At 44.8% G+C, this 24,995-nt stretch overlaps 1 long non-coding RNA gene across 1 annotated transcript in view; it reads left to right on the forward strand.

Moving 5' to 3' along the window:
• The window catches only part of LOC117979178 (uncharacterized), a 35,908-nt gene extending 11,512 nt beyond the window's left edge, over positions 1-24,396 (forward strand). The window contains exon 2 of the long non-coding RNA XR_004669918.2: positions 23,525-24,396. This is a non-coding gene — a long non-coding RNA (uncharacterized LOC117979178). The remainder of the gene's footprint in view (positions 1-23,524) is intronic.
• Positions 24,397-24,995: the final 599 nt, after the last annotated feature.

Consider the following 24,995-nt stretch of genomic DNA (forward strand, 5'->3'; position numbering starts at 1 on the left):
TACATATTTCTTTTGGAGTAATTTGTTCTGTTTGAATTAGCCTTGTCATTTTATGCTCAGGTGTTTGTCTTCTTTCTGGTGATTGGTTCTACTTAATAATGGGGAATGGTGTTGATTTTTCTCCAGAACTGCCATCAGTTTACTTGCTTATCCAAGGTGTGTCTATTTTTCTTCCTAGCTCTCTCCTAGGAATGCGTATGCTGACTAGAAGCTCTGCAATGTGGGCAGGGATCAGCTGTAGGCCCAATGCTCTTTTAGATAAACTGTAGAAAGTCAGCCTCTAAACTGGGATTTCCCAATTGCATAAAGGGAGGGCTTTACTCTCAAGGATTTTACCAACTCTAGGAGTCCTATTTGGCCCCTGGGAGTAAGTTCAGTATCTTTAGAGAAGTGTCCTGTAATTTTTGACCTGAAGGAAATGCCGGGCTTCCTACAATGTATTTCTTGGCAATAGGGTTAAAAAGAGGAAGTGAGAGGGGTCCACTTTGAGTGAACTCCTTTCTTTTAGGACCCTCCTTCTCACCCCTGCCCTCCTTTATAACTGCCAACTGGGGCCTGGTCCTGAAGCCTTCTGGAGCTTCCTGGGGCCATTGGCTTTCTCCTTTGCTGCAGTTTCCTCCTGCATATTCTGAGATGCTTTGTTTCACCCTGTTTCTTCATGAAATGTCTTACATTCTCTTTTCATCTGTAAGAAATTCATTGAAACCCCTTACCTACCAATGATCTCTTTCCCAATTCATTTAGGATACGAGTTTCTTCCTTCACCATCATTTTACTGGAGTCTCAGGTGGAAAGGAAAAAAAATTGTGTGCATAGCCTTCCAATTTATACATTAAAATCCTCATGCTACTTTACCTGTTTCACAGTAAGGAAATAATTAGAATGCTGCCTGATTCTCTTTGAGAAGCTCATATTCTTTTAAGGACATTGCTTCTTCTGTAGCCTTCCTCTGGGAGGTGTTTTTCTCTTGCTTCCTAGCACCATTGAGTCTGGCAGGGCATTATGCTTGATGCTCATTGCTGGTATTAGACAGGTCTTCTTTTCCTACTAATAACATCTCATGTCATCAGACTACATACTACCCACGCATCTTGTGGCAGTCACCTACACCACCCAGTCATTTCCCTTTATTCCTCAAAGATTTTAGCTCTTAGTTCACAATCATGCTCTTCAACACTGCTACTTTCACAATTGATGATGTTTTATTAGTGACACGGATGACGTTTCCAGTACCCAGCATCTCAGTTCCTCGACCCTGTCTCTTTCAGTGAGCATGTTCTCCATTGTACCTCAGTTACTCATTCCTGTGGTTATACCTCTGACCTTGGCTTTACCAATAATATCTATTTCAAGCATCCACTCTGACAATCATCATGTAAATAGCCAGCTTGCTTTTTCTGATACTCAAACATCAATAATTACTATCAGATCTTCCAGCCCTTTGATCCTAGTATATTTTTCAATGCTCCTCATATTCTTATTTTATGTCTTACCTAGCTTAAATTCCATTGTCCAATCCTATAATCACTTCCTTAAAACTCCTTTACCTGCTCCCTCTTTACACAAGCTCACATGGAAAAATCCCGAACCTAGTTAAATCCGACTCTTGCTTACCTTGTACCTAAACCTGCACAAATGATTCAGAGTGGATTTGAGCATAAAAACATTCTGACCGTTTGTACCTTATAATTTTAATTCTCTTACATTTGTTGCAGTTTGTTCTGTGGTTCAAAACATGATGGACCTATTTTGATGAACATTCCCTGTGCAGTCAAAATGAATGTGTATTCTGCTGTTGCCAGGTGAACTGTTCTAGCAACGTCAATTAGGTCAAGTTGGTTGTTCATGTTCTTCAGGTCTTCTATACTGCCATTGATTTTCTATTTACTTTTTCTATCAATTAATGAGAACAGAGTTTTGAAGTCTTCAACTATAATTATGGCTTTGTCTTTCTCCTTTCAGTACTTCAGTTTTCATTTCATTTACTTTAATTTCATGTAATCATTTATTTATTTATTTTTGAGATGGAGTCTCGCTCTGTCACCCAGGCTGGAGTGCAGTGGTATAATCTGGGGTCACTGCAACCTCTGCCTCCCAGGTTCAAGTGATTCTGCTGTCTCAGCCTCCCAAGTAGCTGGGATTACAGGCATGTGCCACCATGCCCAGCTAATTTTTGTATCTTTAGTAGAGACGGGGTTTCACAATGTTGGCCAGGCTGGTCTCGAACTCCTGGCCTTAAGTGATCCACCCACCTCCACCTCCTAAAGTGCTGGGATTACAGGCATGAGCTGCCATGCCCGGCCTTCATTTCATTTACTTTAAAATTCTGTTCTTAGACACATACACATTTAGGATTGTTAAGGCTTTATTGTGAAATGATCATTATGTAATGTTGCTCTTTATTATCCCTAGTAATATTCTTTCCTTTGAAGTCTTTGATATGAATATAGCCACTTCAGCTTTCTTTTGATTAGCATTTGCATGGTATATCTTTTTCTATCCTTTTACTTTTATCCCATCTGTATGTTCATATTAAAACATATTAAGGATTTCTCGCTTACACACTGTTGGTAGGAGTGTAAATGAGTTCAACCATTGTGGAAAGCTGTGTGGTGATTCCTCAAAGGGCTAAAAACAGAACTACCATTTGACCCAACTATTACTGGGTATATACCCAAAGGAATATAAATCGTGCTACCATGAAGATGTACACACAACTGTTCATTGCAGCACTATTCACAATAGCAAAGACATAGAATCATCCTAAATGTCCATCAGTGACAGACTATATAAAGAAAATGTGGCACATACATATACACCATGGAATACTACGCAGCCATAAAAAGGAACCAGATCATGTCCTTTGCAGGGACATGGATGGAGCTGGAAGCCATTATCCTTCGCAAGCTAACGCAGCAACAGAAAACCAAATACCACATGTTCTCACTTGTAAGTGGGAGCTAAATAATGAGAACACATGGACACAAAAAAGGGAACAACAGACACTGGGGCCTCCTTGAGGGTGGAGGGTAGGAACAGTGACAGGATCAGAGAAAATAAGTATTGGGTACTAGGCTTAGTACCTGAGTGATGAACTATTATCTGTACAACAAATCCCCATGACACAAGTGTATCTATATAACGAACCTGCACATGTGCCCCTGAACCTAAAATAAGTTTTAAAAAAGCGAGTTTCTTCTAGACAGCATATGGTTGAGCCTTTTAAAATACAATTTTGACAATTTCTGTCTTTTAATAGGAGTATTTAGACTATTTACATCTAATTAGTGGCATAGTAGGGTTTAACTCTACCATCTTGCTAGTTGTTTTCAATTGGTCCCATCTGTTCTTCATTCCTTCTTTTCCCTCTTTTTCTGTCTGCTTCAGGATTGAGTACTTTTTATGATATAATTGTGTCTCTACTACTGGCTTATTCTTTTGCCTCTTTTAAAAAAATATTTAATAGCTGCCCTAGAGTTTACCATGTATATTTTTAACTTATTACAGTATACCTCTAAATAATATTATACCACTCACAGTGGTGTAGAAACCTTACAACAGTATACTTCCAATTTGTTCCTCTGATCCTTGGTGCTATTTTTGTCTTACATTTTACTTTTAAATGTTTTTAAACCCCACAATGCATTTGTATAGTTTTTGCTTTAGGCCAGAGGCCAGCAAACCATGACCATCAGGTCAGCCAAACATTTTTATAAATAAAGTTTACTGGCACACAGCCACACCCATTTGTTTACACATGTCCTGGCTGCTTTCCGACTACAGCAGCAGATCTGAGTAGCTGCAACTGAGACTGTATGTCCTGCAAGCCTAAAATATTTATTATTAATATCTGGCCCTTTCACAAAATGTTTGATGACTTCACTTTAGAAAATTATCTTTTAGTGCAATTAAAAAGAATTAATTTACCTTCATTTTTAGCATTTCTAGCGCTCTTGATTTCTTTTTACAGTTCCAAGTTTCTGTCTGGTGCCATATTCCCCCTGCCTGGAGAATTTCCTCTAACATTTCTTGTAGCATAAGTCTATTGGCAACGAATTCTCTTGGTTGTTTTTCTGAAAAAGTTGTTATTTTGCCTTCATTTTTGAAAGCTATTTTCACTGGAAGGAGAGTTCTGGATGGAGAACTTTTTTGCTCTTTGTATTTGAATGGTGTTGCCCCACTATCTTCTGCTTGTGTGGTTTCTAAGGAGATTCTACTGTGATTCTTTTTTCCTTTATATGTCATGTGCCCTTTCCTCCCTTCCTGCCCACTGGCTGCCTTCAGGATTCTCTCTTTAACAGTGGTTTTCCAGGGACACTGTGCTGTGTCCAGGTGTTTTTCTGTTTTGGTTTGTTTTATCTGTATCTTTTGGTGTTTATCCTTCTTGGTTCTCCAAGTTTTTTGGATCTGTCATTGGATGTATTTCATTATCTTTATAAAATTACTGACTACTATCTCTTAAAATATGTTTTTGCCCTGTCCTGTCACTCTTCTTCTTCTCTTGTCCAAGAGCAGGGCCTGGGGAACTGTTTAACCTGCCTGTGCCTCTGAGGGAAGGGCTTTCGGATCTCCCGCCCTGCCCATGGAAACTGGTGGGGAGGAGCTTGTGAGCGAGCCCAAAGGCCCCTGGGTCACAGCTCCCAGGGAGTCTGGACGGACACACTAGCTCACACTTGGCCTTTGGTGGCTGGCCAGTGCTTTAGCTTATTTCTTCTTACCCACTTGTCCCTCCTGGAGCTCCTTCCTCCCCAGCTTTGCCACGAGTGTTACAGTTAGTGAGTTCCATCTCTCCTCAGGAAACCTTACCTCTCTTTGAAATTCAAGTAGTTTGTTACTGTGTAACCTCAGCTCTCTGATGGTTTCCAGAGAAATTGTGATTGTGTAGCAGCTTAGAATGGGGTAGCATATTTTCTTTTGCAGTTTTCTACATCTTAAGCAGAAATGGAGTCGCCTCCGCTGATTGCACTTTCGATTCCTGACCTCATGCCCTTTACTGCTGGTGGGCAATCTTACTGTGTCTTTCATGCGCGTCAGTGTGAAGAGACCACCAAACAGGCTTTGTGTGAGCAATAAAGCTTTTAATCACCTGGGTGCAGGCGGGCTGAGTCCGAAAAGAGAGTCAGCGAAGGGAGATAGGGGTGGGGTCGTTTTATAGGATTTGGGTAGATAAAGGAAAAAGCGGGGGTTGTTCTCTGGCAGGCAGGAGTGGGGGTCACAAGGTGCTCAGTAGGGGAGCTTTTGAGCCAGGATGAGCCAGGAGAAGGAATTTCACAAGATAATGTCACCAGTTAAGGCAGGAACAGGCCATTTTCATTTCTTTTGTGGTGGAATGTCATCAGTTAAGGCAGGAACCGGCCATCTGGATGTGTACATGCAGGTCACAGGGGATATGAAGGCTTAGCTTGGGCTCAGAGGCCTGACATTCCTGTCTTCTTATATTAATAAGAAAAATAAAATGAAATAGTGGTAAAGTGTTGGGACGGCAAAAATTTTGGGGGATGGTATGGAGAGATAATGGGCGATGTTTCTCAGGGCTGCTTCGAGCAGGATTAGGGGCGGCGTGGGAACCTAGAGTGGGAGAGATTAAGCTGAAGGAAGATTTTGTGGTAAGGGGTGATATTGTGGGACTGTTAGAAGAAACATGTGTCATTTAGAATTATTGGTGATGGCCTGGATACAGTTTTGTATGAATTGAAAAACTAAATGGAATAAGAGGAGAAAAACAGGTATAAAAGGTCTAAGAATTGGGAGGACTTAGGACATCTGATTAGAGAGTGCCTAAGGAGATTCAGCATAGTCCTGCCAGCAAAGATTATTTATTTACTTCAAGAGTTAAGAGTGGCGGTTTGGGGATAGCACCAGGAGATATCAGCTGTGATGGCTTGGAAAAACAGTGTAAACCGGCAGTGTAAACAAGAGCAGGGCATGTATGAGTAGTTGAGAACGGTGAATAGGAGTATGACTAGACAGAAGACAGTAGGGATGACAAGTTTTTTGGGGCACAGTCTAAGTTGGTCTGGTGTCTGGAATGAGACTGGGGCCTAATAAAAAGGAGCGTCTATACAGGAGGTCAAATGGGCTGTATTTTGTAGCATTCTGAGGACAGGTCTGACTTCTGAGAAGGGAAAGTGGTAAAAGTATTGTCCAGTCCTTTTTAAGTTGGTGGCTGAGCTTGGTAAGGTGTGTTTTTAAAAGACCATTAGTCTGTTCTACTTTTCCTGAAGACTGAGGACTGTAAGGGATATAAAGGTTTCACTGAATACTAACAGCCTGAAAAAATGCTTGGCTGATTTGACTAATAAAGGCCGGTCTGCTATCAGACGGTATAGAGGTGGGAAGGCCAAACTGAGGAATTATGTCTGACAGAAGAGAAGAAATGACTGCGGTGGCCTTCTCAGACCCTGTAGGAAAGGTCTTTACTTATTCAGTGAAAGTGTCTACTTAGACTAAGAGGTATTTTAGTTTCCTGACTCGGGGCATGTTGAGTAAAGCTAATTTGCCAGTCCTGGGCGGGGGCAAATTCTTGAGCTTGATGTGTAGGGAAGGGAGGGGGCCTGAATAATCCCTGAGGAGTAGTAAAATAGCAGATGGAACATTGAGAAGTTATTTCCTTGAGGATAGATTTCTACGATGGAAAGGAAATGAGAGGTTCTAAGAGGCGGGCTAGTGGCTTGTACTATAGCATAGCCTGCCTTTGCTGGTGTGTGGCAATTAGGCCTGGTGGAACTGCCACCAATAAACTAAGTGTGATCAGGGTGAGAAACAGGGAAGAAGGAAATGTGGGGAAATGGGGTGAACGTCAGGTGGATCAGAGAGATGAAGGAGCCGGGGAGCAGAAAGTATATGCGTCAGGTGTGAGGAAGAAAATAGATTTTGGAAATTATGAGAGCTGTAGAGAGTGAGTTGAGCATAGTTTGTGATTTTAAGGGCCTCTGAAAGTATTAGGGTGGCAGCAGCCACTGCACGGAGACATTATGGCCAACCTAAAACAGTAAGGTCAAGTTGTTTGGACAAAAAGGCTACAGGACGTGATCCCAGTCCTTGTGTAAGAATTCCGACTGCACAGCCCTGCACTTCGGCTGTGTGTAATGAAAAGGGTTGGGATGAGTCAGGGAGAGCTCGGATGGGGGCAGTCTCTAAAGCTGTCTTCAAGGAACGGAAAAAGGAGTGGGGAAAGGATATAGGATCTATGGGGTCAGCTAGGTTTCTTTTTGTGAATTTATATAATGGTTTTGTTAGGATGGCAAAACCAGGTATCTAAAGTAGAAAGTATCTAACCATGCCTAGGATGTAGAAGGTGTTGGGGTTTGAGAGATCAGTCAGACACAATTGGCAGGGAGAGCACGTGTGTTTTTATAAGAATTACGCCGAGACAGGTAACAGATGAGGAAGAAATTTGGGCTTGACTGAAGTAATGGGGGATGTCTGTGAAGCCTTGTGGCAGTACAGCCCAGGTAATTTGCTGAGCCTAATGGGTGTCAGGGTCAGTCTAAATGAAAGCAAAGAGAGGCTGGGATGAAGGGTGCAAAGGAATAGTAAAGAAAGCATGTTTGAGATCTGGAACAGAATAATGGGTTGTAGAGGGAGGTACTGAGGATAGGAGAGTATATGGGCTTGGCACTACGGGGTGGATAGGCAAAACAATTTGGTTGATAAGGCGCAGATTCTGAACTAACCTGTAAGCCTTGTCTGGTTTTAGGACAGGTAAAATGGGGGAATGGTAAGGAGAGTTTATAGGCTTTAAAAGGCCATGCTGTAGCAGGTGAGTGATAACAGGCTTTAATCTTTTTAAAGCATGCTGCGGGATGGGATATTGGCATTGAGTGGGGTAAGTGTGATTAGGTTTTAATGGGATGGTAAGGGGGGCATGATCAGTCACTAAGGAGGGAGTAGAGGTGTCTTATACTTGTGGGTTAAGGTGGGGAGATACAAGGGGAGGATGTGAAGGAGACGTTGAACTGGGGGAAAAGGTGGCAATTAGGTGTGGCTATAGCCTAGGAATAGTCAGGGAAGCAGATAATTTAGTTAAAGTGTCTCGGCCTAATAAGGGAACTGGGCAGGTGGGGATAACTAAGAAGGAGTGCTTAAAAGAGTTTGTCTAAGTTGGCACTAGAGTTGGGGAGTTTTAAGAGGTTTAGAAGCCTGGCTGTCAATACCCACAACAGTTATGGAAGCAAGGGAAACAGGCCTTTGAAAAAAAGGTAATGTGGAGTGGGTAGCTTCCGTATTGATTAAGAATGGGACGGACTTACTTTCTACTGTGAGAGTTACCTGAAGCTTGGTGTCCGTGCTGGTTTAAAGGGCTTCCAAGGCGATCGGGCAGTGTCAGTCTTCAGCTGCTAAGCCGAGAAGATCTGGGAAGGAGTCAGTCAGAGAGCCTTGGGCCAGAGTTCCAGGGGCTCTGGAAGTGGCTGCCAGGTGAGTTGAACAGTCCGATTTTCAGTGGGGTCCTACACAGATGGGACGTGGCTTAGGAGGAATCCCAGGCTGCGGGCATTCCTTGGCCAGGTGGCCAGATTTCCAGCACTTGTAGCAAGCTCCTGGGGGAGGAGGTTCTGGAGGAACAACTGGCCACTGCGGTTCAGGCGTTTGGAAGTTCTTGTGTGCTGGAGATGTGGCTGGGGTTTGTCTCACAGTGGAGGCAAGGAATTGCAACTTTTTTCTATTATTGTACACCTTGAAGGCAAGGTTAATTAAATCCTGTTGTGGGGTTTGAGGGCCAGAATTTAATTTTTGGAGTTTATTTAATGTCAGGAGCAGATTGGGTAATAAAATGTATATTAGAATAAGATGGCCTTTTGACCTTTTAGGGTCTAGGGCTGTAAAGTGTCTCAGGGTTGCTGCCGAACAAGCCATGAACTGGGCTGGGTTTTTAATGTTTGATGAAAGAGCCTAAATGCTCACTGATTTGGGAGAGGTCTGATAAAGAAAAAGGAGCATTAACCTTGACTATGCCTTTAGCTCCAGCCACCTTTTTAAGAGTAAATTGCTGGGCAGGTGGGGGAGGGCTAGTCACGGAACGAAACTGTAAGCCCGACCAGGTGTGAGGAGGGGAGGCAATAAAAAGATTATAGGGTGGAGGAGCGGAGGCTGAGGAAGAATTGGGACCTAGCTGGGCCTGGGGAGGAGGGGAGAGGTCAGATGGGTCTGTAGAAAAGGAAGATTAGAAAGACTCAGCGATGCTTGGGGTTGGGACTGAGGGGACAGGCGGGAGGGAAAAAAGGAAGATTTGGGATAACTTGCATTGGGAGCAGAGACTAGAGAGGGACTGATGTGTAAAAGAATGCCTGGACATCAGGCACCTCAGACCATTTGCCTATTTTACGACAAGAATTATTTAGATCTTGTAGGATGGAAAAATTGAAAGTGCCATTTTCCGGCTATTTGGAACTACTGTCGAGTTAGTATTGGGGTCAAGCGGCATTGCAGGAGAAAATAAGATGCTTAGATTTTAGGTCAGGTGAGAGTTGAAGAGGTTTTGAGTTCTTAAGAATACAGGCTAAGGGAGAAGAAGGAGGAATGGAAGGTGGAAGAGTGCCTATAGTGAAGGAGGGAAGCCTAGAGAAAAAAGAGTAGAGACACAGAGAAGGGGTGGGGGGTTCTTGCCCTCCAGAAAAGCAGAGAAGGGATCGGGGCATGGAAATAAGGGGTTGGGGCCCAGAGATAAGAGGTCAGAGTGCAGAAATAAGGGATCGGGGCACAGAGATAAGAGGTCAGGGTGTGGAAATAAGGGATCGGGGCACAGAGATATGAGGTTGGGGCATGGAAATAAGGGATCGGGGTGCAGAGATATGAGGTTGGGGTACTTGGCCCTCCCCTAGAAAAGCAGGACTTGCTGCTAAGAGTGAAGGAGAAGGGGTTGGGGGTTTCTTGCCCCCCAGAAAGGCAGAGAAGGGATAGAGACATGGAGAGGAAGAGATTGGGGTACTTGGCCCTCCCCTAGAAAAGCGGGACTTGCCACTAAGAGTGAAGGAGAAGGGGTTGGGGGTTTCTTGCCCCTCAGAAAGGCAGAGAAGGGGCAGAGACATGGAGAGAAGGGATTGGGGTACTTGCCCCTCTCCCAGAAAAGCAGGACTTGCCGCTAAGGGTGAAGGACCAAGGCAGGCGTCCCTGCATGTTCTGACACCTCTGAAACGTGGGTGAATAATCAGAGAGGCATCCCTGTAATGATTAAACACCAAGGGAAGGCTGCCTTCCCAGTCCGTGACTGGCGCTGGAGTTTTGGGTCCACGGATAAAACGTGTCTCCTTTGTCTCTACCAGAAAATGGAAGGAATTGAAATTAAGAGAAGGGGGAGATTGAAGTGTGGCGCCAAGATTGAAAGGAGAAAGAGGTTGAGGGATAGCTAGGGAGGTTGGAGAAGAGAGTAAAAAGAGGCCACTTACCAGATTTGAAATTGGTGAGATGTTTCTTGGGCTGGTTGGTCTGAGGACCTGAGGTTGTAGGGGGATCTTTTTCATGGAACAAAGAACAGGACGACAGAGGATTGATCTTCCAAGGGAGGTCCCCCGATCCGAGTCACGGCACCAAATTTCATGCACATCTGTGTGAAGAGACCACCAAACAGGCTTTGTGTGAGCAATAAAGCTGTTTATTTCACCTGGGTGCAGGCGGGCTGAGTCCGAAAAGAGAGTCAGCGAAGGGAGATAGGGGTGGGGCCATTTTATAGGATTTGGGTAGGTAAAGGAAAAAGGGGGGTTGTTCTCTGGCAGGCAGGAGTGGGGGTCACAAGGTGCTCAGTAGGGGAGCTTTTGAGCCAGGAGAAGGAATTTCACAAGATAATGTCATCAGTTAAGGCAGGAACAGGCCATTTTCATTTCTTTTGTGGTGGAATGTCATCAGTTAAGGCAGGAGCCGGCCATCTGGATGTGTACGTGCAGGTCACAGGGGATATGATGGCTTAGCTTGGGCTCAGAGGCCTGACAGTGTCCCCCTGGTGTAATCAGTCTCCCATGTCCTGGGTAGTGATGAAGTGGCATTGTTTGTCTGGGGTAATACCCAAGGTTCGTGTCCTCACACCGAGGAAATCAAGGACATGGACCACAAGCAGCAAGGTTAAGAGTGAAGGTTTAATAGGCAAAAGAAGGAGAAAAGCTCTTTCTCCTGCAAATAGAGAGGGGCTCTGGAGTGCGTCTTCAGGTTCTGAGGTGAAATGCATGGGGTATCGTAGACTAGCTTGAGGAGGCAGTGTCTGATTTACATAGGGCCCAAAAGATTGGTCGGACCAGGTGTGCCATTTACATAGCTTGGGAAGAAGCTGGCCACCCCATCCTAATCTTTTGTTATGCAGATGTATCCTCTGCCTGGCCGGCCCCAGGTTGTCTGCTTCTTTACTGCACACACGTTGACAAAGAAAAGGGAAGAAGGAGCCTCCATGTTGAACATGCCTGGCTTCCAGGTATCACTTTTCTATTGGCACAGCTGCTGGCATTCGCCCATGCAAGCTTCTAGCTTGCTTTTCTATATCTGCAGCTTGAGTTTTCAGGCTGCTCTTTGTTAAAAAAGAAATGATCTTGGGGCTGCTTTTCATTAAAAGGAAAACCTTACTGAGGACTGTGTTACCCTCACTAACTGCCTAAATAATTTCTTTTGGGCTCCTGTATCAGTGATTTCAAACTTTTCCCTCTCTCCTCCTGCAAGCTCTCCTCCTCTCAGCTGACGAATTTGCTTTCAGTTTCACTGACAAAATTAAAAGAAACATTCCATCATCTCTCACTCTGTGTCTACTCCTTGCCTTCCATCTTATTCCTTGGATGAGTGGATCCTGATCCTAGCAGAGGACAACACCCTCATTTGCCCATCAGATCCCAGCCTCTCTCCTATACTCAAGGGCCTCACGTAGCATTTCTCCCTCTCCCTGTTATCACAAACTTTCTCCTGTTAGCTGCATCATTCCCATAAGCAAATAAACATTTATATCTTTCTTCCATTAAAAAATGCCAAATATTGTTTTCACATCTCCCTTTAGCTATTTCCCCCTTTACTTTTCTCATTTACAGTAACGTTTCTCGGAAAAGTTGCCTGTACTCACAGTCTTACCACTTTTTCTTGAACTCAATCCAATTGGACTAAACTTAACCCTCTAGTTCACCAAAACTGCTCTTGGGGAGATTATCAGTGACTTCTTAGTTGCTAAATCTGTGTTCAAACCTCAATTCTCACCTTACTTGACCACACATCTCAGTTCGCCCAGAACATCCCTAGCTTATTGTTGTCCTGCCAAAGTTGAGTGCCCTTTTTTGACTTTAAAAGTGCCATACTTTGTATAGTAAAGTATATGGTCACTCTCTTATCTGTAGCATTTGATACTTTGGGTCCTGCTGTCTTCTTTAACATTCTTTCTTCATTTGACCTCTGAACACCACTCTCCTGGTGTTCTTCCTCCATTACTGGCTACAAGACCTTATAGATCTGCCCTTCACCCCCATTACCTGTATGATCTCATCTGCTAGTACAATAGGGTGATTATTAGATTAATGTGTTTGTCAGCTATTGCTATAATAATGCTGCATAACAAATGGTCTTACAATTTCAGTGACTTACAACCCTGATAATTTATTTCCATGCTCCTAGGTCTATAGATTGGCTGTGATTTGGGTGGGGTAGGCTGGGCCAGACGGGACTCCCAGCTTCTGGTTGGACTCAAGACTGCTCCACATGTCCAGGTTGAAAGGGCCCCACTCACTCCACTCTAGGCAGACTGGCTCCCTGCTCCTCCTTAGGATGCCAGCAACACTCCCTCCTTAGCACCTTTCCATTGTTATGCCCTCTGACTTGTGCAGTTTCCCCTCCGATATCTGCACGGCTCACTTCCTCACCTTCTGAATGAATTGATTCAGAGATTAATTTATTTGTGTACAGGTTGGCTACTCTCAATGTTTGGCTATTCATCTATTGTCTAGCAATCATTAGCTACTTACTTAGTGGATTATGCCTGTGTTGACAGTTCTACTCTCAACTTCATAATCTCTTTAGGGCTGATAGCACACCAAAAAATGTTTTGAAGCCAACAAATTCGACATTGATGAAAATTGATGCAAGCATAATTTATTGCTGTGCCAAATCCAGTGTAGACATTTTCAACTGGTGAACACCGCTTAATTAAGAGACATTTATATGTTAAATAGAATTAGATAAAACGTAGGTCCTGACTGAAGTACAATTTATAAATCTGCCATTGTTATTGCAAGATTATTAGCTGCAAAAAGCAACCTCTGCTCCTTTCTAAACTTTCCAGGTATACTACATCGCACAGGCCTATATTTGTGTATTTTACTTTCCCATAATGGTTATGTTGGACTTTATTGCCATTTATAGAAATGGGGGTGGGTCTAATAATTTTTTTGAGGTGGAGTCTTCCTCTGTCTCCCAGGCTGGAGTGCAGTGGCACGATCTCGGCTCACCACAACCTCTGCCTCCCAGGTTCAAGTGATTCTCCTGCCTCAGCCTCCCAAGTAGCTGGGATTACAGGCATGCGCCACCACGCCCAACTAATTAGTAGAGACAGGGTTTCACCATGCTGGCCATGCTGGTCTCGAACCCCTGACCTCAGGTGATCCGCCCACCTCAGCCTCCTAGAGTTCTGGGGTTACAGGCGTGAGCCACCGCACCTGGCCAATTCTCTTAAATTCTGTTCCTGCAGACACTTGCACGTGGGCTTGCAAATCACAGAAAATACACCCTGGTGCCAGCAGGTGGCACCCTCCTCATGCCCAGCCAGGCTCCTCCCAGGAACTGCATTCTAGAGTCCAGGGAGCTTTGGTTTGGGAAATATTTGCCAGGGTTTCTGGTTATGGTCTTTCCCCAACAGGCACCTGTTTGACTGGCATTTCCTGGCATGCACCCATCTTAGCATATTTCTTTGTTGGTAGAGTTTGGCTTGAAGGGAGGTTTCAGTAATTGATTACTTCACACCACCAGGTAAGTTCAGACTTCCTTAGCTTAGAAACCAAACTACACAGAGTGGTGAAAATAAACACGGTCTTGAGTAACTCAACATGGATATTGCTGTTATACTAATAGGGTGTTAATTAGTAAAGAGTGCTTAACTTTTTTACTGCCAATCTAAACAAGCTGGCTATGTTTTTGGCTGTGGGCCCTACAACTGCATCTCAAAGTGCTTTGCAAACATTAATTAAATCCTTCAGTGCACATCCAAGTAGTAGGTATCATCAAACCCTTTTCCAAGATGTGGAAAACAGATTCCCTAAGCCAGTCCTTGCTTAAGGTTAGGCCCAAACTGGGACTGGGTTTAGAATGTTGTGAACAGTTCTGACAGTCTCTGCGCCCAGTTCCCTGGAGTGTTCCAGCAAGTCAGCCTTTCAGCCAGACCATGGACGCCTTTTTCTTTGCCAACAACTGCAGGGTCTGAATTCTTCCAGGCTGAGGTTGATTCCTTCTACCCTGTTTGTCCTTATTGATACATTATAACCTGTCACCTCCCTGTCACTTAATTTCTGTTTTAGCAACTGTGATCTTCAAGATGGTGGCTCACAACCTTTGATGCACAGACTTAGGCTGGCTGGATGCAACATTTCTCAGAAAATGCCAAGCACCATGCCACAGCCATCTGAGGTCCTCTCTGAAAAGATACACTTTATCTTTCTGTCATGGTGGAACCCAGGTTCTGGGCCACAGGACTTGGTGGGCTAAAAACACTCAGGCCCTATGAGGAGTAAAGGGCTTCTTCCCTGAGTCTTCTATTTCCAGAGTGTTCCTCTCTTCCTTGAAGATGCAGGAGAACAAAACGCACAGGGCACCCAGAAGCGAGGAGTGCCCCCGTGCATTCCATGCTGGTGTGTCCAAGGTGCACTGTTTATGCTCTGCCCTGCTTGGGGAGCAGTGGCTCCCAGGCAGGCTGGGCCGGTATCACAGCAAAGCGGGTGGGACCCCCTGTCATCCCCAGAGGCTGGCCTGGCTTTCAGGAGTGAGCCCTGTGGAGTATCAGGCTCAGCGCTTCCATTCTGTCTACCTTGGACACGTGCTGTGGTTATAAACCAAGGTTGCAACACTCCCTGAGCTTTACTACCTGCCTTCTAGATGTGAGGTCAGGCTGACCTGTCAAGCTGTGACAGGCACCTGGGAGCAGGTTACTCACTCCACTCTGCTGAGTTAGGAGAATATTCCCAGAAGAGGTTTCACACCAGATGAATTGTCTGAACTCCGGATGTGGCTAGCCATAAGTGGCTCACACCTGGTGGCTCCTCCAGAAAAGCTCTCCAGGAGAAACCCTGCTGCCCTTAGTGAGCTGAGCAAGGGGGTGTTCCAAGGGAATCCTGACCTCCAGCCAGATACCCTGCAAGGGCTACCTAACTGCAATAGGAGATTCTCCTGCAAAGACAGCTAGAGGGGCTGCTGTTAGCTTCCTGTCACCTGCTTTCCTTGCTTTCTTTACTTTCCAAGGCAGAGCAGAACTCCACAAGTAATTAACCCTTTACAAACTGAGTCACCGGACTTGGGCTATACAGGACTAGAGGGTTTAGTTGAAGCAGTTCACGTTGTAAAAATAGTGCCTTATGGATCTCTGGAACCTTTGGCAGTACTATATATGGATTTCCTGAACCATCAGCAGAACACACAGTTAGGCAAGAGGCTCCTGGGGTGCTTCCAGCCTCTGGATCTCCTAGCCTTGCTAGAGACGTGAGGTCATTGGCACACACTGTGTCTATCTAAGCAGAGGCTGGACTGGAGTTTACAGTATGAATTATTGAGTGGGACTCATTTGTGGGCGCAATAAACTGAATGTTTGTGTTCCCCTAAATTCATATATTGACACCCTAACCCCCAATGTAATGATATTGGAAGGTGGGGTCTTTGTGAGGTGATTCGGTCCTGAGGATGGAGGCTGACAGTATTAGTACCTTTATAAGAGACTCCAGAGGGCTCTCTGCCTCCTCCTGCCATGTGAGGACAAAGCTAGAAGACATCCGTCTTTGGGCCAGGAAGCAGGTCCTCACCAGACACCAAATCTGCCAGCATCTTGATCTGAGACTTCCAGCTTCCAGGAGTGTGAGAACCAATTTCTGTTGCTGATAGGCCATCCAGACGGTAGCACTCTGTTACAGCAGCCTCTACAGACCAAGACACTTGAGGTCTTTGGCCACCAGCTTAATGGCCAGACACCTTCCTCTTACACAAAGGAAGAGGAAGTTTTGGCAATATTGTGCTGTTACATGGTGGTCCCCTAACTACTCCTGGAGTGGGGGGTTCTGGGAGTGCTATACAGAGGGGTGGAATATTCTATTCTGCTAATGTGTGTTCAGCCAAAAGGAAGAAGGAAGGAGGGGAAAGACAAGTAGGAAAGGAAAAGAAGCTCCTAGAATTTGGTTAAGTCACAATGTTACAATCCCGAGGGTGCCAACCTTAAGATGGCAACTGATGAAGACAATGATGACTTTGGGGACAGTTCCTAGGACATATGTAGCCATCTGGGTGGGAGGTATGGATTTACAGTCAAACCTACTTTATACCACAATGCACAATACAGACCACCACTACATGCCTGACTAAAAAATGTTTTCAAACACATGCTTTCAAGACAGTAAGGAACGTCTCTAAAGGCCCCAAACAAACAGGGTGGGAATCCAGAGAGGTGAGTGAGAAACAGTCAGTGGTAGCCCCGGGGACTTATGGCAATTCTCCATGACTGGAACATCATTTGCATGGCCATACATAGGACAGGATGCTCCCACGGTGGAAAGGTGTATTGGAGACTCAAATAAAATAGTGACTACCAAGGGCTATACCATCAGTTACAAAAGCATTAAAGAAAATGTCGATCCCACAAAAATGAAGGCAGCAAGAATGCATGTCTCAGCCTTGGCTCTAGGTAGAGGAAAAAGAAAAGAAAAAAAAAAAAAAAAAGAAGGGCTCTCTTCGCTGTGAATTTGTAAATAAAAGCTGGCCTTCATACAGTTTGGGGCCTGAATCCATGCTACACAGGTGGCTGAAAGATCCTCAAGCCTCCCTAACTAATGGTGTGCATACAAAACTAGTTAGGAGGAAGCGTACTGATGCCTGCAACTTACTTTCCAATACATTTAAAAAATAAGACAGATTGATGGATGGAGAGAGAGGGATGTGTAGATGGACAGACACATGATAAAGCAGGAAGAATAAAATGTTAGTAAAACCTAGGTGGTGGGCATAGGGTGTGTTTGTGATTTGGAGTTTTCTCATATGCTCTAAGTTCCCATGTATTTAAGCCTTCTTTAATGTCCTTCTGTAAAGTTTAATCATCTTCTCCACTGATAGCTTACATATCTTTTATTGGATTTATTCCTAGGGTCTTAATATTTTTAATTGTTATTATAAATGTGCCATGAGTATTTTTCAAGATATCTGACTTTCCACATTACCAGAAATTAATCTTTGAGATTTTGAACTTTTTTTCATGGATTTGGCTGCAAACATGTGTTGTCATGGTTAAATATTCCACTTTTAAAATGCACCTTCTAACTCATTATCCCTTTTAAACTGTAACTGGTATGCCCTAGGCCTCATCAGCCTACAAGATCATATTTCTATTTATACCTAGAATTAATATGGCCTTATCACCCCCATGATGCTTTCCTGCAGGAATCTAGTGTTGTATCTAGTTGTCTCTGCCCCTCTAAGGATTTCTGAGGTTCAAGCAGAACTGATTTCATGTTCCGCAGACCTCTGCTGGGCGCTGCTGGCAGCAAGGGCCTGTGTCTCACTCTTGGCAGCTGAGCCACCAAGGAGCCTTCAACAACACTAAGCTGGGGATCTCCCAAGACTCCTGCTGCTCTTGCCTGAAGCACCTCCTCCCAAGGACAAGCACACGCCCATCCCTTAATTCCTCGCAGTAATGGCTAAGCCAGGAGCGGAAGGTTCAGAGATGGTAGGGGTGATGGGTCAGGGAGACGACACCAGATGCAGCCCAGGCCCAGGATCACACCTCCGTGGGACAGGGGCCAGCTTCTCTCCACTACCAGCTCTACTCTTGAGCCTGTAAGTTCAAACCAACTCGATAAGACCCAGAGAGAGGAAAGGGTTTTTGAATCTCTTCGCTCTGAGATTTGCCTCCCTATTCCTCATTTCCTATTCCAGGTAAAACTCCTTCCAAGATGATTGACAATGGGAAACTCCACTCCCTTTAGGGGGAAGCCCCACCTCCTCCCAAAGGGGATGGTCCCTTTGCAATCAATGGCCCCTAACAAGACGATCACATCAGAGCATCCTGATCTAATATGAGTATACTCAGTTATTCTGTCATAAGTAATTCTGCATTGATAAGATACTCCCACATAGATACTGTGGGAGATACTACAGACAGGCACACTCAACTCAGTTCCAAACCCATCCTTAGAAATTTGCTGATCCGTTTCCTTGCCCCTATGAAGAGTGGCTCTGAGATCCCAGGGCTGACTGTGGTTTTCCCAGGGAGAAGCATGTGATGGCAGAGTCCAGGAGTGTGATTGTAGCAATGTCTGCTGCAATCGAAGTGGAGGACTCTGAGTGTTAATGCTGATGGGCTGAGCTCATTAGATATACAGAGTTCTCCACTGCACTGGTAGTCAGAGTGCAGAGGCCCAGAGTAGCCCACCAGAGCTGCTGCCCAGCCCTGGCCTGAAGTGAAGGGACACAGAACCAGCATCTTAGAGAGAGAGCATCCACACTCCCCTCTGGCCAGGGTGGAACTTCTCACGGCCTAGAGGCACACACAGGAGGGTGGGGAATATGGAGACAACACACCCAAGGCAGCTTTCCGGAGTGATGTCAGAACTGAAAGCCTAAGAGACAGACCAAGAGATGCTGCATTTTCCAGAGGCTGGGAAGAGGGGGGGGCGGGGTTCATTATAATTGTTTCAGGAGCCAGCACTGGATGACAACTCCAGGACAGTTTCGGGCTTTGTAGGCATCATCTCCTATACTCTTCGCAGGCCTGTAAGAAAGGCACCATACTATCCCTGGTCTAAAAATTGGTGAGGGCAAAAGGGTAGAAGCTGGGTCCTGCTCAGTCTAACTTTCAAGCCCTTACTCTTAATCCCTGTTCTGTTCACTTTACTTGTTTATGCAAAAAAAGAAAGGGCAAAAAGAATAAAATGCTATTTTTTTAGCTATCATATTTAGCAAAAATTTTAAAAATAATAGTTACCGCCACCAAGAATGCAGTGAAAGGGGTAGCCTCACTTAATCATGAGCCCAAGCTCTCTAGAAATCTTTATATCACATGCTTTGAGTCAGCAATTATGTTTCTATGATAAAACCATGCAAAAACCTCTGAAATTTACCTTAAGGAAACAACTGAAAGGTGGACAAAGATTTGTGTACAGCTGTTGTTGTTTTTGCAAGTAAAGTTGCAAAAAAAATGAAAATGTTGCAAATGTTTAAAGCAATTTGTTTAGTAAGTGCTGTTATATCAATTCAATGGGATGTTATGCAATTTTTCTAAATGATGTTTTAAAAGAATGTTTATTGACTTGAAAAATGCTCATCACATAATTTTAAGTGGAAAAAAGCATGGCATTTTTTTTTGTCTCAATATCATTTAATAGAATTTGCAGGGGTTTTTTTTTCCATTAGGTCATACAGATTTCTTACTAGGGTATCTTATACTTTAATGAATGGATCATCTTTTTATCTGGTTACTGGTGATCTGTAGTAAAGTATTTGGTATTTCTATTATTTTCTAGTACGTAACTAGTTTCTTTATATAATAGCTTTTTAGTTAATTCTCTTGAATATTCCAGCCACAAATACAAATAATATTTTTTTCAACTTCTTTCAAATATCCATGCCCCATGTCTGGTTTGTGTTTATGGCATTTTCTCAGAACTTCCGGGTCCAATTTAAATGATTGTCATTGTTATCTCCAATATCTCCCACTTCTCCGTCAACCAGTCTACCCATCCCCTTCCCAACTCCTCCAGAAAGGAATAGTTGCTAATTTGATTGATCAACACTGAGGGAACCACCTGGGTCTTGTTTATTGGTGGGCAGCATCATTACAGAGGTGGCAGCATCGTTACAGAGGTGGCAGCATCGTTACAGAGGTGGCAGCATCGTTACAGAGGTGGCAGCATCGTTACAGAGGTGATGGTGCAGCCAGGCTCCACTCTCACTTACACTTAATGCACCAGAATCATGGGCCGCACCATGCCTCTCTCCCACTGAGGATTGGCCTGAGCATATTGCTGATCGCTTCAGCCTCCCATACCATGGAACCCACCAGAAGGAGACAAGACCCCCAAGACTTGGACTCAGGCTTAGGGAGCTCCTAAGCTACCTGCTCCACCCCAGCTTTGACCTGCTGTGGAAGGGATTAGGCTCTGGTTCCGCTATCATGTGACACTTGAGTGCCTTTCTGCTCTTGCTCCTTGTTTGAGCAGCTCTTGCCAGAGCCTCACAGAGGGAGAAGTGATGGTTAGATGAGATTCAGGCTTCCCTTGGATCTTCTAGCCAAATACTATCCATTTCCACTAACACTTCACCCACCTTCTGCTCTTTTTGGTTCTGCCTGCAGGATTTCACTTTCATCCCATGTGGCAGGATCAGAGCTAAGCCATCGCCCCTCTAAGTCACAGTCATAACCTTAGATTTCTTCTTCCATAGGCACTACATGGTCAAGGAGTGTGAACTTTGGGAGCATCAGGTCCTCTATCCATATCCTCTTTGCTCTCTCTTCTCATGCAGTAAGTCCTGGAGCTACTGCCATGTGCAGCCTTCACAACCTTACAGTGGTGCTTGGCAGTTGGTGGCAAACTAGACATTTTTGACTCCCACCCTCTTTTCCTCTTTCTTCCACGTTATCCTGTTCTGGTAGGAATGGACTGGCTTTCCCTCCCTCAGGTTTATGCTAGAGAAGATGTCTCCAGATTAATTTACAGAAAATCAACCAAATGACCAGTCCCTTAAACTATCCAATGGTTTGCAGTAGCTGGGGATGCAATAGCCCTCTGTCCACATGCAAGGAAGAGGGGATGGACAGAGGATCCTGGGCAGTGTTCCAGCTCATTTGATTCCCTAGTCTGTCCTTAGGGATGTGGCTCCAGAGGTCCCATGGGCAGTATTCCAGGAACATCTTCCAGGATTTAGAGGTGGTTGTGGGATGGCCATTCTGAAAGTCTCTCTCATCCAATCCCACCTGGAAGGAAACAGGGGGTATGAAGCTAGGAGAAAAACTAAAACTTGGAAAGTTCTTAAAGCCTATTCAGATAATTTCATAGATCATTATAATTTTTTTTTTTTTGAGACAGAGTCTCAATCCATTGCCCAAACTGGAGTGCAGTGGGGTGATCTCGGCTCACTGCAACCTCTGCCTCCCAGGTTCAAGCGATTCTCTCGGCCTCAGCCTCCCGAGTAGCTGGGATTACAAGCGCCCGCCCCCACGCCCAGCTAATTTTTGTATTTTCAGTAGAGATGGGGTTTGCCATGTTGGCCAGGCTGGTCTCAAACTCCTGACCTCAGGCGATCCACCTGCCTCGGCCTCCCAAAGTGCTGGGATTACAGGTGTGAGCCACCGCGCCTGTCTATAAATGTGTCTTTAATAGAAACAGGGCTTCGGGGAATCATGGCCACAGGAAGGGGCAGTACCATGGCCTGCTCATCCCCTGCCCACCCAAGAGCAAATGGCTTGGAAGAAGCCACAGCAACACTTAAAACTTCCAAAAATATACTGGAAGCTTCTAGCAAGGCCAACTGGGTGAGAAAAAGAAATACAAAGCACTCAGATTAGAAAGGAAGACGTAAAATGATCTCTATTTTCAGATGTCATCCTCATGACTTGAAAGGGAGGTGCCAGAATGGCCTTTGGCCTTTGTTGAGCCTCACTGGCCTCTGCTGAGGGTCAGCTTGTCCAAGGGAACTTGGCATCGTCTTATTCCTCAGCTTTGTCTGCTACTGAAGTGAGGCCACCAGTGTCGGGTTTACACTGCCTTTTTCCTTCTTGTCCCAAGGACAGGACCGCTTTGGTTCTGCTGATCATCTTGGCACCTCCCTGAACCACACTGGGGGCACATGCCCTGTGAAACTGTTCTCAGGTTCACCCACCTAGATGCCTCACTCAGCCATGAATACAGCACTCCCCAGCTGCTATGCTGGAGGTGGGTCTTCTCCACAAAACTTTCAACCTCCCAGGCTACACCCATGGGTGCCAGGCCCCAGCTTTTCCTGAGAGAGAGCTGTTCAAGGCAGGAAGTAGAAGGAAGGCTCTGTGAAAAACCTGAAGACATGGGGATGTGAGCAGTGATTTACAACGGATCAATATTCTAAGGGATTATTCCAGTTATTGGGAAGGGTTAAGCAGAACATCATCCATGGAAGAAAGAATCACAGAAGAAATCACAGAATGGTGTGGAGGGACAGGTGTGACATCAAGTCTGTGGCCAGGCTAAGTAGCAGAGGCCTGACAGGGCACATGGGCCATGGGCCTGGTCAGCAGCATGAAGTCTTTGCTCAGGGTTACAAGCAGATTGCAGGGGATGTGCCACTCTGGTACCCCAAAGAGATGTACCTGGAGACCGTGTGCCAAGGGGACCAGCACCAGGCCCTGGGGACTGGGAAGGAGATTCAGTAGCTTCAAAGAGGCTCACTTCCTGAGAGTATTAGCATGACTACTGAAGGAAAATATGCGTGACCCACTCGGGATTATTAACAGAAGGTGTTTCTACTTGTAGCATCTTTTGACAGCAACAGGGGCAGGACATCCACTTGAAAAGCTGGCAAGGGCATTTCTGTGTGCCAGGACGTCATGCAGCTCAATTAAAATGAGTTCTATTCAGCAAGGGTGTCCTGAGTATTCCCCCATTCTCAGCGTGATGCTGTTACTGCAGATTCAGCCAGGATGACTCATAATTGGGAACCCTTCCATAAAAATCATTTATTACCTGTGCAAGTAGATGGGTTTCAGTTATTATTCCTTTTATACATACATGTTTATAAATCATAAACAGGCTTTCGTTAGACCATGTGTTCTGACTTTTGGATCCCAAAAAACCAATACCTCAAGTCCCCGTTACAGAAATGATGGAGCTACTGAGGTCCAGTCTCCCAGGACGTACCTGCGTCAGGATATAAACAAGTATAAAATGAATGCTCTAGGCAGGGAGAAACATCAAATTCAAAGACATTGAGTTGTGCCTTTTCCAAAATCCATAAAAGTGAAAAATGACCCTCCAACCCTCTAAGCCACTGGGCAAATGCCCACTTGCCCTCTGAGGTCATTCAATCTTGAGCTACAAATTCTTAGGATGCATAAGTGGGCACCTTGAACAGAAAGAAACACAGAGAAGATTACTTTACTGGTTTCTTTGGATACAAGGGGAAGAGTATTTGTAGGCTTCTATGTCACAAAACCTGGGTCCTAATCCCAGCCCCACCACTTATATTTATTTGTCAGTAGGTAAGTTCCTTAACCCCCTCCACTCCTCACTCTCCTCTACTATAAAAGGTAAGTGCTTATCTTTGCTTTACAGGTTGTTGTGAAGATTAAGGAAGGCCTGTTCAAGAAGGTGAACCACAAACGGCATTCAATAAATGCCTGTTTTTGTTCTTTCTTTAGTGAAAGGAAGAGAAGATCCAAGCAAATTTAGGACCAATGGCAGACTCTTTACACTGCCTGGGGATAGAGGGACCACCCTGGGCTCTTCTTACTCCTGGATTTACTTGGATGACCAGACTCAGGACTTCATTTAAATAGAATTTGGTTTCATAATGGAATCTTCAGCTTGAAATATAAATTTGTTTCTGTCTCCCTCTGCCATCTCAGCCTTTCTTGGCCACCTCCTGAATAATGCATGAACTGAACTCCTTAGAGGGCTCAGCTTCACTGCCCCTCCAGCTTTAGCCATGCTCTAGCAGAGAGAAGGACATATATCTTCTCTCCACAGAAACTGTCATGTCCTGGAACACAGCCTGCCTTCTCTGGGTTCGGGCTTCTCACCTCCCAGGCTGACGTCAGCCCTGTTCTCCCTGGGGCTCTGTGTGGACTGAATAGAGGTTCTGCAGTGAGTCTCCACCTTGGGGTTTTCAATGGCTATCGTGTGGCAACAAGACAACGGATGTGTCCGTGGCACCGGCTGTCTCTAAGGATGTGGCCTAAGCACCCTCGGGTCACCAAGCCAAGAGCTGAGTTGGCAGGAGTTCCTACAATCACAGAGGCTAGGCCTCCATGTGGCATAAAGAGGAGCATTGTCTTGGCAACATAAGAGATGATTCAATGAATAAGGCTGGTAGCAAGACTGCTTATTATTACCTGACCTCAGTTGATTCGGTGCCCAAGCAGTGAAATATAGGCAATTCATGGAATTCCTTTCTTTCTTTCACACTAATTACACAACACAAACCATACGAGGCTGTTACCAGTGGTATTTACAAATGAATGTCTTGTAGACCAAATTTCACATTAACATTTTTTTCTGCATTGAAAAACCATCAGTAAGATGTCTTATTCATTTTTTTCTGTTGCCAAGAACGTATCAATTCTGGCCCACATTACACAGATTAAAATACGGTTAGGGCTGACTTGTGTACTCGAATGGAAAACCATCTTAGTCCTTAACAGTGGGGCTGCCACTGCAGGGTCCATGTGTCCAACCTAAGCTGGGAACTCAGACCCAACCGACACCCCTTTCCTTGTCCATAGGCAACACCTCTCTTTTCAAGTCCTTAGCATCATGTCCAAGCTCCCCCTCGCTATTATCCCAGGAGAGGACCTACCACCCACTTCATTAAGATAATTGGAGTGGGCATCTATAAATGACTTCCCTTTCCTGCTCCCCATCTGAAGATTTATCTGCATCTGCCTCATCTTCACCTCCATTTCTCCAGACTCAAAGGATCTAGTATCTGGACTTGGGCTTGAAGCCAATCCTTCCTCTACATCCCCAGTTGGTTGCTTGCCCCTTGGTCCACCAGTCTCTCCTACATCTTCAACTTCCTCCCTACCATATGTTTTTCTTCTTCTTATAAGCATAGTGAAAAATTAATACTAATCCTCACTATGTAGCTCCTTTCCTACCATTATCCTTCCC

This window comes from Pan paniscus, chromosome 12, assembly GCF_029289425.2.
Source record: "Pan paniscus chromosome 12, NHGRI_mPanPan1-v2.0_pri, whole genome shotgun sequence".
NCBI classification, from domain to species: domain Eukaryota; kingdom Metazoa; phylum Chordata; class Mammalia; order Primates; family Hominidae; genus Pan; species Pan paniscus.